Source organism: Kogia breviceps, chromosome 18 (genome assembly GCF_026419965.1).
Source record: "Kogia breviceps isolate mKogBre1 chromosome 18, mKogBre1 haplotype 1, whole genome shotgun sequence".
In the NCBI taxonomy this organism is placed as follows: Eukaryota; Metazoa; Chordata; class Mammalia; order Artiodactyla; family Physeteridae; genus Kogia; species Kogia breviceps.
The window spans coordinates 5,984,351-5,997,093 of record NC_081327.1 but is presented as its reverse complement, the minus strand read 5'-3'; positions in this window follow the sequence as shown (position 1 = coordinate 5,997,093).

The following is a 12,743-nucleotide window of genomic DNA, read 5'->3' as shown; positions in this document are numbered from 1 at the left end:
TGTGCGTCTTGTGTTTGAGAGGAGTTGCTCGGGGGGCAGTCTCAGACCAAAGACAATGATGATAATAATGGAAATAACATAATACTTATGGTCAAGCACACACACCGACACACAGTCAAGGCCAGGATGGGACTGATTGGACCGGTAAAGGTACAAGACCCACTTTTAGCTTCCATTTGTTACTTACGTAGACAGGGAAAAGAGAGAATAGCCAAAGGTGCGAGCTCACCGTGGTCCTTGTCACCAAAAATGGTGACACCAAAAGGGCCTGGATGGCTGCAGCACAGTTGTGGGGTACCCTGTGATGAGGAGCCGGCTGTCTGAGCAAAGCTTCCCAGGGGAAGTCGGGAGGAAGTGGGAGGTGGCCTGGTAGCCGTGGCAGAGACATTCAGCTACATCTGTTTTTTGAAGGCTTACTGTGTACCGAGTGCTATTTTAAGCACTTTGCATGATTATTTCAGTCAACCCAAAAGGAAGGTATTGTTAGGTTTTGGATGAATAACCACAAGCACTCATTGCATCTGTGTGGTCTGTGCTGGGTGCTGGCTGGGAGAGAAAGGGCTGGTCACATAGTGGTGAACAAAGTCATGTTCTCTGCCACTGTGGAGCCTACATTCCGGTTGGGGAGACAGAGGTGATATAACTCAACCAAGTGTATTAGTTATAAATGCTTTCGGCTGCAAGTAACAGCATACCTGCCCATCAGTGGTGTGCACGTAAGTTTTTTCCACAGAAGTCTAGAGCGAGGTTGCTGCTGTTACCGGGGTCTCTCTGATTCTCTTGGCTTTTACATCATGGTCACAGGATGGAGGCCACAGCTCCAGGCATTGTATCTAAATTTGAGACAGGAGGTCAGATCTTTCTTGGCTGACTCTGGTAGATTTCTGCTTACATCCAATTGTCTAGAGCTATGTTACATGGGTACTGCTAGCTGTAGGAATGGAATATGATTCAGCGTTAAGAAGGAAGGAAATTTTAACACATGCTACAACATGGATGAACCTTGAGGACATTATGCTCAGTGAAATAAGCCAGTCACAAAAGATAGTGTATGATTCCACTTATATGAGGTACTATTCAAGGTCCTCAAGTTTCAACCAGAAGTAGAATTGTTGAATCAAATGGTAATTTGATTTGGAATTCTATTTTTAATTTTAATAACTTTAATTTTAATAATAATTTGATTTTAATTTAATAATAATTTAATTTAAATTTAATAATAATATAATTTAATAATAATAATTTTAATTTTAATAATAATAATTTTAATTCTATTTTCAATTTTTTGAGGAAATGCCCAGCTGTGTTCCACAGTGGTGGCACCATTTTACATTCCCACCAACAGTACACAAGGGTTCCAGTTTCTCCAATCCTTGCCAACTTAGTCTTTTCTTTTTTTTTTTTTTAAATATTGAGTTGGCCAAAAGGTTCATTATGGAAAAAACCCGAACGAACTTTTTGGCCAACCCAATAGTAGCCATTCCTCATGGTTGTGTGGTGTATGCCTAAAATTTTTAATTCAAAAAGAATCAAGGAGTGTATTTAATATTGACTTGATTTACCAAAGACCACATAACAGAGGCTTTAGTGAGATGCACTGATTTTCTCATGTAAATATCCACACTGGTAGATGGGGCAGGGAGTAGGTCAGCCCTACCTGCTGAGGTAGGACCCAGGTTCCTTCTATCTTGTTGCTCCACATCTCCCAGCTCTGGTCCTCAAACTGGACTGTGCATCAGAATCCCCTGGAGGGGTTTTGGAAACACAGTCCTGGGCCCCATGCCCCAGAGTTTCTGATTCAGCAGGTCTTGGATGGGGCCTGAGAATTTGCCTCTCTCACAAAGCCCCAGGTGCCACTGCTGCAGCTACAGCTGGTCTGGGGACCACAATTTGGGAACCAGTCTCCTAAATGTCAGCCTCTTCAAGATGGTTGAAGCCAAATCATCATCACTATAACTTCGTTACAGCAAGCAGGACAGGGCAAAGAGATACTGGAGGGCAAGCAGCCTCCTTTTAAGGACCCTCCTTTTAAGGATGTGAGCTGGGAGTTTTCCACACCTCTTCTGCTCCTTTCCTTTGGCTGGAAATTTGTCACGTGGGAACACCTACCTGCAAAGGAGCCTGGGAAATGTAGTCTCTAGATGAGTGGTCATTTTCTCAGGCAGAGCCTAGGTGGTCCTATTACCAAAAGGAAAAGGGGGAAATGGACGTTAGGGAGTCTGGTCATTAAGATAAAATAAGAGAGTTAGCCAGGGTCAGGAATACAGGGATGCAGGGGCTCCTAGGCCAGCAGTTCCCAATGTTGAGGTCCCCAAGGCACTTCCAGGTATTTTACAAAGTTAAAACTATTTTCATAGTAATAGTAAGATGGTATTTGCCTCCTTCTCTCCCTCTCCCTCCCTCTCCCTCTCTCTCTCTCTCTCTCTCTCTGGAATTTTCCAGAGGTTATGTGATGTATGACATCGTTACTCTGACGGCTAATGGAATATGTGTTTGTGTATTCTCAGTTTAAAAGTTTTGCAATTTTAATTGCCGAAACTGAAACAGGAAGGAAAGGGACAGGGCACAACCTTTAAAAGAATGACATAACCGTAGGACATGACAAAAACTGGTTAGGACTTACTAGGTCCGAGATGGCAGAAGATTTGACTTCCAGTGGACCTTAAGCCTCATTATATGTTCATTGTAATACATTAGCATATGCTAAATGACACAGCCACCAGGGCCATGACAGTTCAGAGGCTAACCATAAAAGGCCAAAAAGTGGGCAGTGGCCCAATTCCTGGAAATCTCTGCCTCTTCCCCAAAATAGTTGGAATAATCCTGCCGCTCATTAGCCTGTGAAATTACCCAGCCCATAAAAACTAACCACCCCATACTTCAGGGCTTCCTGCCTTCTGAGATGGCCCACATTTTGTTGGTGGAGTGTGTTTCTCTCTAAATAAATCCACTTCTTACCTATCACTTTGTCTTTCACTGAATTTTTTCTGAAGCGAGACATCAAGAAACTGAGCTTCATTAAGTCCTGAGACCAGGTGTGTGATCTCAATTAAAAGACTGTGGGGCTTCCCTGGTGGCGCAGTGGTTGAGAGTCCGCCTGCCGATGCAGGGGACATGGGTTCGTGCCCCGGTCCGGGAAGATCCCACATGCCGCGGAGCAGCTAGGCCCGTGAGCCATGGCCACTGAGCCTGCGCGTCCGGAGCCTGTGCTCCGCAACGGGAGAGGCCACAGCAGTGAGAGGCCCGTGTATCACACACACACAAAAAAAGACTGTGGACCTAAGTCCCAATCCGGGTTCTGGCTGGGTTTGAGTCCTGGCACGTGGGACTATAAATATTGATAGATATAACCCATGCAAACAAAAGTTCTTTGGGGTCTCTGTTATTTATTTAAGAGTGCAAAGGGGTCTCTGAGACCAAAAAGCGTGAGAACTGCTACGTTCGTATTTATTTCTACTTAAATTCAAGTCTCGACACTTGGGCCAGCCAAGTGTTGTGAATTGGGGCTGAAATTCCACCTGAGGGCTGACCTGTCCAAAGGGGCAGGTTTTGCCCTTCTCCACCCTACAGTAAAGCATATTTATTTGTGACAGTGCCGACATTTACCTGAGCCTTATGCATCTGGACAACAGAGAAGAAATCCCCTGCCCTGCACCCCACCCCCCAACTTTTGCTTTCCAGGAAATGGCTTACTGCAAAGAAGCACCCTTCCCCATATGACTTAGATAAGACCCATGGATGAGCCCCTTGTTGACCTAAGACAAGGCAACACACAGATCCTCCAAATTTCCATTTTTTGGACTCATAAACGATTAGCTGTTTTGCCCGCCATGGATCAGTCGGCACAAAATGTTTGTTAACCAAACCTAAGTTAAGTCTCCCACCACATACCTTCCAGCATTTTGGAATACAACCTCTGAATAGGGTGGCCTCAGGATAAACCATTCTCTCTGATCTACTGTTCTAGAAAGCTACCTTGTCATACTACTTCCCCACATCTCGTTCTTTTTAGCCTTGTTTACTCCTCCCTATAAAAGAAAAACTCTTAAAAAAAAAAAAGAAAAACTCCGTTGCCTGACCCTTGTGCAGCTTGCAAATCTTACGGTTTTCCTGATTATAATAATGCCTCTCCCATTGCAATAGCCCCTCCTCTGTTTTGCAATAATCCTTTTGAAGAAAGTCTTTCTTTACCAAGTCTTAATTGTTTTTCATTGAGGTGAAATTCACATAACATGTAATTAACCATTTAAAAGTGAACAATTCAGTGACATTTAGCTCAACAATGTTGCACAACCACCACCTCTATCTAGTTCCAAAACATTTCCATCGTGCCAAAATATAGCTCCATGCCCTTTAAGCAGTTACTTCACATGCATGCTCTCCCTCCAATTTTTAAAAAAGTTATTTATTTATTTTTGGCTGCGTTGGGTCTTTGTTGCTGCACGCGGGCTTTCTGTAGTTGTGGCGAGCAGGGGCTACTCTTCGTTGTGGTGCGCGGGCTTCTCATTGTGGTGGCTTCTCTTGTTGCGGAGCATGGGTTCTAGGCACACGGGCTTCAGTAGTTGTGGCTTGTGGGCTCTAGAGCGCACGCTCAGTAGTTGTGGTGCACGGGCTTAGTTGCTCCGCGGCATGTGGGATCGTCCCAGACCAGGGCTCGAACCCGTGGTCCCCTGCACTGGCAGGCGGATTCTTAACCACTGCGCCACCAGGGAAGCCCCAAGCGTCATCTTTTAGATGCCCCACTTGGGCACCCCTTTTACTTCATTATCCTTCATCTCTTGGTGCTGAGCACAGCAAGGTTTAAAAAAAAGAATAGGAAAAATACATCTCTGAGGAGCTGTGGCCACAGCCCAGACTCACTGTGGATATTCACCCTGGGTACTGGTAGTTGGGGGGACAGGGACCCTCAGAGCTTGAACTTAGTTTGAAGCGTCCCTGACTGGTGTTGCTACCTAGCAGAAGTAAACACAAATGTCAAAGCCCACGTTCAAGCTTGCTTGGAGCAGCCAAAAGGCCCTCAAGACAAATTATCTTTAGTGCTAACTCCTCTCTGGCATTCCTGTGGATTTTGGCGTGGGCAGTCCTTGACAACTGTTGCTCAGAAGATGATTTTCATATTTTATCTGTCACATTTATGCATATTTAAGAAGGATGGTTTGTTTGAACGATCTAGAATAGGCGCAGACTCTGGATCTCCATCTCTGATTTGTTTTGTTACCTATGAAGACTTGCAATTTTAAGCCCAGAAAAAAAAAAAAAGCCCTAGCTCTGGAATGTCAATAATTTACATTGTACATGACAAGAAAACCACAGGCCAGCGCAGCTCAATCTTTATCAGCAAGCAAGGAGAAAGAACTAAATTAAACTTGACTTAATAACAGTGAAATTAGGAGAACTTAGTGCTTTTTCTCCGCCAGAAATGAGGCGGAATGTGGCACTGCACATCCAAGCTGTTGGGCTTTGAACAGGCGTCTTTGACTCTCTGAGCCTAGGTTCCTTATCTTTTTTTTTTTTGCGGTACGCGGGCCTCTCACTGTTGTGGCCTCTCCCGTTGCGGAGCACAGGCTCCGGACGCGCAGGCGCAGCGGCCACGGCTCACGGGCCCAGCCGCTCCGCGGCATGTGGGATCCTCCCGGACCGGAGCACGAACCCGTGTCCCCTGCATCGGCAGGCGGACTCTCAACCACTGCGCCACCAGGGAAGCCCTAGGTTCCTTATGTTGAAGGAAGGGATAGCAAAGCTGGACCTGAGAGGTAGCACAAAGGAGAGAAATCACGAGGAATTTGGAAAGAGTTGGCTCTGGGAGCTAACCCTTTCTCCATCACAATCTTTCTTCGTGAGCTGAAAAAAATGGTGCAGATGGGCACCCATCATAGAGTCGGATATCAATTTAAAGGATTCTGACCAGTGTTTAAAGATATGAATAGAACAGAATACAAGATACCATGTATCACAGAGTGGTATTTTGTGAAACTATGTTGATGTGAAATCATATCTTACTTTGCATCACGGTCAGAAAAGTTTGGAAGCCAAAGTTATGAAGCACCCAGTATCAAACACTGATTTTCAGACAACTGCCCACCCGCTATCAACTCCCTTTCAAAGATGCCGATTCAACCACGCCCAAAGCAAACGTTTCTGGTCCCGGCGTCTCTGTCTTAGCAGGACTCCGCCGCCAGGTGGCGCCTGTGCCCCGCTGTGAGTGGGTTAATCTCCAGCCTCGGCTCAGCCCAAGCCCGTGATTTCCCTGGGGTCCCCTCTCGCCCCGAGGATCCGGTTTACTGGGACTAGAAGCCCCGACCACGAATAGAATTCCCAGAACAGAGAGCGGCAGCAGGGCGCGGGCGGTCACGAAGGGATGTGGCCATCCTAAAATATCCACTCATCCCTTCATTCCACAACGTTCATTAAACGCCTCTGTGCACCTCCCAGAGCTCACATCCCGGTATGGGAGGACGGACGAGACCTCAAATTCACCACCCTGCCTAGTCTGGCGCGGGACAACCCGGGGTGGAATCCAGGCGGCTCTGTGACTTTGGGTAGCTTGCTTAGCCTCTCTGTGCCTCAGTTTCCTCTGCTCTAAAATGGGACTAATAGCTCCTCCTTGATAGGGCTGTCTGAGCATTAAATGAGTTAATAATATTTGTAAATCACTTTGAAGGACCTGGTGTGTTTGTTAAACCAATTGCTAAAAATTCCCACTTTACAGAAGAGAAAACTGAGGATCAGAGTAGGGGAGTGAATCACCAAAGCCACATTTCCCCACCTGGGGAGATCTCTGAGTTGAGTCCAGTGACCTTGACTCCACGCCCAGAGGTTTACCTCGGCATTGTGCTTGGGGTAGAAGTAAACCCAGTTCCCTTGGCATAGTTGGCGGGGAGCGGGGAGCTGCCAAAGCCAGTGAAATACTCCAAAAGAGCCCAGGGTCCAACTAGACAACAGTTAGTACTGGAGTCACAGCTGAATTTAGCGTGGGGCCCTGTCTCTGGGTCAGTGGAATAGCCATACAAGTAAATAAATCATTTTCTTACAATGAACGACATCCAGATTGCAGTAAAGACATAAAGAGAAAGTCATGTGAGCTGGTCAGTAAGGGTTCTGGAGGTACACTGCCTCTTCAGTACTGAACTGCGATGAATTATGAAGTAAGGTTGGGCGTGGCATTAGCCCTCCTTCAGGAGAAGGGATCTAACAGGGCCGGAAGGCAAAGGCCAGTTACATTAACAGGTCCCAAGATTCCTGTATCAACTACTGGTTTGAATTACTATGTTGGTAATAGCCAGAAATGTGCTGTTTCTGTATTAGTGGCCCTGAGGACTTAAAAAAATTGTGTTAAAAATACAAAATGTATAGCAGCACTGTTTACAGTAGCAAGACCTAAACTTCCATCGACAGAAGAATGGGTAGGGGCTTCCCTGGTGGCGCAGTGGTTGGGAGTCTGCCTGCCAATGCAGGGGACATGGGTTCGGGCCCTGGTCTGGGAAGACCCCACATGCCGCAGAGCGGCTGGGCCCGTGAGCCACAACCGCTGAGCCTGCGCGTCTGGAGCCTGTGCTCCGCAACAAGAGAAGCCATGATAGTGAGAGGCCCACACACCGCAATGAAGAGTGGTCCCCATTCGCCGCAACTAGCGAAAGCCCTCGCACAGAAACGAAGACCCAACGCAGCCAAAAATAAATAAATAAATTTATAAAAAAAAAAAAAAAGAATGGGTAAAGAAGATGTGATATATATATAAACACACACAATGGAATATTACTCATCCATAAAAAAGAATGAAATAATGCCATTTGCAGCAACATGGATAGACCTAGAGATGATCATACTAAGTGAAGTAAGTCAGACAAAGATATCATACGATATCACTTATTTGTAGAATCTAAAAAAAAATGATACAAATGACCTTATTTACAAACCAGAAATAGACTCACAGACATGGAAAACAAATTTATGGTTACCAAAGGGGAAAGCGGGGTAGGGATAAATTTGAAATTGGTAATTAGCAGGTATACACTACTATCTATAAAGTAGGACCTACTGTAGAGCACAGGGAACTATATTCAATATCTTGTAGTAACCTATAATGGAAAAGAATCTGGTAAAGGATAGATATATACGTATCACTGAATCACTTTGCAGTATACCTGAAACTAACACAACATTGTAAATCAACTATACTTCAATAAAAACATACACAACGTGAAATTTACCATTTTAACCATCTTAAACTGTATAATTCAGTGGCATTTAACACATTCACAGTGTTGTGCAACCGTCACCATTATCTCGTTCCAGAACTTTTTCATCCCCTCCCCCACCCCCAAACAGGAAGCCTGGACCCGTTTAGCAATCACCCCCAAAACCAGTCTCCCCCCAGCTCCTGGAAACCACTAATCTGCTTTCTGTCCCTGTGGCTTTGCCCAGTCCGAATACTTCATATAAAGGGAATCATGCAATATTTATCTGCAAGAACCGAGCCCTCAAAGATATCCAGTTCCTAATCTTTGGAAACCTGTGAATGTTAATTTCTATGGCAGAAATGACTTCGCCCATGTGATTGAATTAAGCATTTTGAGATGGGGCAATTATCCCGGATTCCCTGCATTGGCCCTAAATGTAACCACAAGCATTCTCCTAAGAGGGAGGTGGCGGGAGATTTGAACACAGAAGAGAAGCCCGTGTGATGGAAAAGCAGATGAAAGCAGAGGCAGACAGAGAAGACGCTATGCCATTGGCTTTGCAGAAGGTGGAAGGGGCCTTGAGGCAAGGGGATGGATTCTCCCCTAGAGCCTCTCAAGGGACTAGGGCTTCCATTTCAACTTAAAACAACCCGAATGCATTCTCTTACGGTTCTGGAGTCTAAAAGTCCAAACAGAGTCTCAGGGAGATAAATCCAGGTGTCAGCCGGGTTGGTTCCTTCTGGAGGATCTCGGGGTGAATCTCTTTCTTGCTTCTTGCAGGTTTTGGCGATAGCATCACTACGATCTCTTTGATCATCATCTATTATTTACCCCTGCTGTGGTCCATGCTCTCTGCCTCTGTCTTATAAACTTGTGGTCAAAATGAGGGTCCACCTGGAGAATCTCTCCATCCCAAGAGTGATAATGTGATCACACCTGCAAAGGTCTTTTGCCCTGCGAGGTAACACGTATTCACACGTTCCGGGGATTAAGACGGGGATGTCTCTGGGGGCCATTATTCAGCCCCCAGAATCCTTCTGGAATCCTCCACCTGGAATGGGACCTAAGAAGTGGCCAAATCGGGCAGGTTTTATGCTTTTTAGGCCAAGAAACAAATCTGTGAGGAATTGACAGGACAAAGAGACTTGGGCTTTGGGTGCCCAATTAGTGAAGAATCTAGTGAGAATTTAGGCTTGGGGTAGTAAATTAAAGAAGTAACAAGGTTTGTTTACACAGGCTTCTCGCCTCGAATTCCCTAGGTCTGCTGATAAGGGTGCCCTTCTCCCTCCAGATGTGGGGAGGGCACCTTTCACTTGAGAGATTTATGTCCTGCTCTCAGGGAAGCAGAAAGAAAGGTCAGAGTGTCGTCTTGAGTTGACCGTTTCTATTTATTTATTTATGGCCACGCTGGGTCTTCGTTGCTGCGCGCGGGCTTTCTCTAGCTGCGGCGAGCGGGGGCTACTCTTCGTTGTGGTGCGCGGGCTTCTCATTGCGGTGGCTTCTCTTGTTGCGGAGCGCGGGCTCTAGGCGCACAGGCTTCAGTAGTTGTGGCACGTGGGCTCAGTAGTTGTGGCCTGCAGGCTCTAGAGCGCAGGCTCAGTAGTTGTGGTGCACGGGCTTAGTTGCTCCGTTTTTCCCGGAACAGGGCTCGAACCGGTGTCCCTTGCATTGGCAGGCAGATTCTTAACCACTGCGCCACCAGGGAAGTCCTGGCAGTTTCTTGAGTAACTATAATGCAAAATAATCAATATGCCATTGAAGCACATTTTGAGATGGCCTGCTCTGGGCCCCAAACACACTCGCACACATACACAAGCTGACACACACACAGTTGGGTGTTATTCATTGTGAGTCCTGGGGTAAACTCTCCACCCTACTATTTCTCCCGGGAATGGTGGAGCTCTATATCCAGGCAACTGGACCTAGTTTTCAAGCCAAGGAGGCCCAGAGACAACGACATCTCCCATGGAAGAGAAAGAATAGGGTTCTTGACTTTGGGTGACACCTTGGTCCTTAGCACTAAGTGTCCATGCCGTGTGGTCCTGAGTCTCCCAGAAATCCTACCAGTGGCTGACCTCCCCACCCCTATTCTTTCTGACCATCTATTGGAAAAGCGATGAATAGTCTACTTGATTTGAAAGAAGGGAAGTTTTCGGGGCCTGTTTTGCAATTCTGTAGAAATTGGAAAACTGACTCAAACCAAGACAAGGCAGAGCGATTGAGTCAGAGACAGAGATCCTGGTTTCCCTTCTCCTCAGAGCCTGCCCCCAAGGCCTGCTCTCCGTGGGGTCCAGGCCGGGCTGTAGACAACAGTGTAGCAAGTGCAAGAGGAGGGATCGGCTCCTTGGTACCAGCTGGGACCATCTAGTTAAAAGTGATGTTGCCTCCAGGGACTTCCATGGTGGTCCAGCGGCTAAGACTCTGTACTCCCAGTGCAGGGGGCCCTGGTTTGATCCCTGGTCAGGGAGCTGGATCCCATATGCTTCAACTAGGAGTTCGCATCTTGCAACTAAAACCAAACCAAAACGAAACAAAAACGTCGCAAGGAAGGTCGAAGATCCTGCGTGCCCCAATTAAAAACAAAACCAAAAAAACCACGCAGATCGAAGATCTGCGTACCACAACTAAGATCTCACGCAGCCAAATAAAAAAAATGAATATTTAAAAAAAATGATGTTGCCTCCTGTTTGAGAAACAAGCGATAGGGAAGTAAAGTGAGAAACAGGTTGTAGATGAAAAGGAACTGAGGGTTTCCTCTGTGCGTTGTCTGTGCTTTTCAGGCTGCATTTATCCCATTTCCTTTTTATGTATTTGTGATACTCAGCAATTTTCCCCGTCAGCAACTTCCCATCCTAGACAAGTTCTGTGCTCTTTGGGAGCTGAGCACTGCAGGTCCACCAGAGGGCGCTCGAAAACGCGAGCGCTGGTCCCCAGGGCGGGCAGACCCAGGCAGGTGGGCACTTTCGCCCCCACTTACATAAACGGTGGCTTTCTGTACCACAGTCTGAGGAGAAGGAGGGAAACAGACTGTTGTGGGGATCCCCAAGACCACCCTGAAGTTTGATGATTCACTGGAAGGACTTAAAGAATTCAGAGAAACTGTTATACTCAGGATTTGTTACAACAAAAGGATACAGATTACAATTTGCCAAGGAAGGAATTTCCCCGGCCATCCAGTGGTTAGGGCTCTGCACTGTCACTGCTGGGGCCCCGGCTTCCATTCCTGGTGGAGGAACAAAGATCCTGTAAGCCACGCTGCACGGCCAAAGGAAAAAATTTAGAATAGAATAGAATAGAATAAAATCTGAAAAGTTCACAGGACAGGGTCCAGGGGAGGCCAGGCACAAGGTTCCAGTGGTCTCTCCCAGTGGAGTCATGTGGACAGTTCTTCATTGTCCGAGTGCTATGGACTGAATCCCCCCATCCCCAATTCATATGTTGAAGCCCTAACCCCCTCAATGTGACTGTATTTGGAGATAGAAACAAGGGGGTAATTAAGGTTAAATGAGGTCATAAGGGTGGGACCCTTATGCAAAAGGATTAGTGCCCTTATAGGAAGAGACACAGCGACACCAGAGTTCTCTCTCTCTCTCTCCCTCTCTCTGTCTCTGACATGTGAGGGCACAGTGAGAAGGCAGCTCTCTGTCAGCCAGGAAGCAGACCCTCGCCAAGCTAACACCTGGATCTTGGACTTCTGGCCTCCAGAACTGTGAGAAAGTGTTGATACATTTCTGTTGTTTAGGCTGCCCAGTGTGTGGTATCTTACGGCAACTCAAAGCTGACCAATACACCCAGCAATGATGTGTGACAGCATTTGTGGAGTATAAACCTTGGTGTCCAGCGTTTTTGTTGGGGGCCTTTTATGGCTTGAATTGTGTCCTCCCCAAAAAGATGTTCAAGACCTAACCCCCAGTACCTGTGAATGTGACCTTATTTGGAAACAGGGTCTTTGCAGGTGATCAAGTTAGGGTGAGGTCATTAGGGTGGGCCTAATCTGATATGACCGGTATTCTTATTAAAAAATGAAAAGGAAATGTGGACACTGAGACACACATGCCAAGGGCTTAGGATTCCCTCCCGGGAGCTGGGTAAAGCCCATGCCTCTCTTTGGATGAGGTTAGTTCTTTACTACACGCATTGCCAGTCACTTGAGGAGTTGGGTTGGATGCCAGCAGAGTGGCCCCAGATATGTGTCTTTCATTCCTATGTTGTCCCAACCCTCAGGGGAGGGACAGATGCTCATCAACCCAGCCCCCCGGCAGTGCTGACCATGCTCTCCTCTTAGGGCAGGTCTGAGTCTGGAAGCTTCTTACAAGTGCTGCCTAAATCCTTTGCAGGCCCCTGAGCAAAATGAAAATGTGAGGTCCCTTTGACAAAAAAAAAAAAAAAAAAAAAAAGCAGGAAAACCCTTTTCCCTTTTTTCCATGGACTCTCTCTCAATCAGTCATGTTTTGTTTTTCTCGTAACATTAAAAAAAATTGTCTTAAATACCCATAACATAAAATTTACCATTTTAACCATTTTAAAAAATAGATTTATTATTTAATTTCTTTTTGGCTGCAA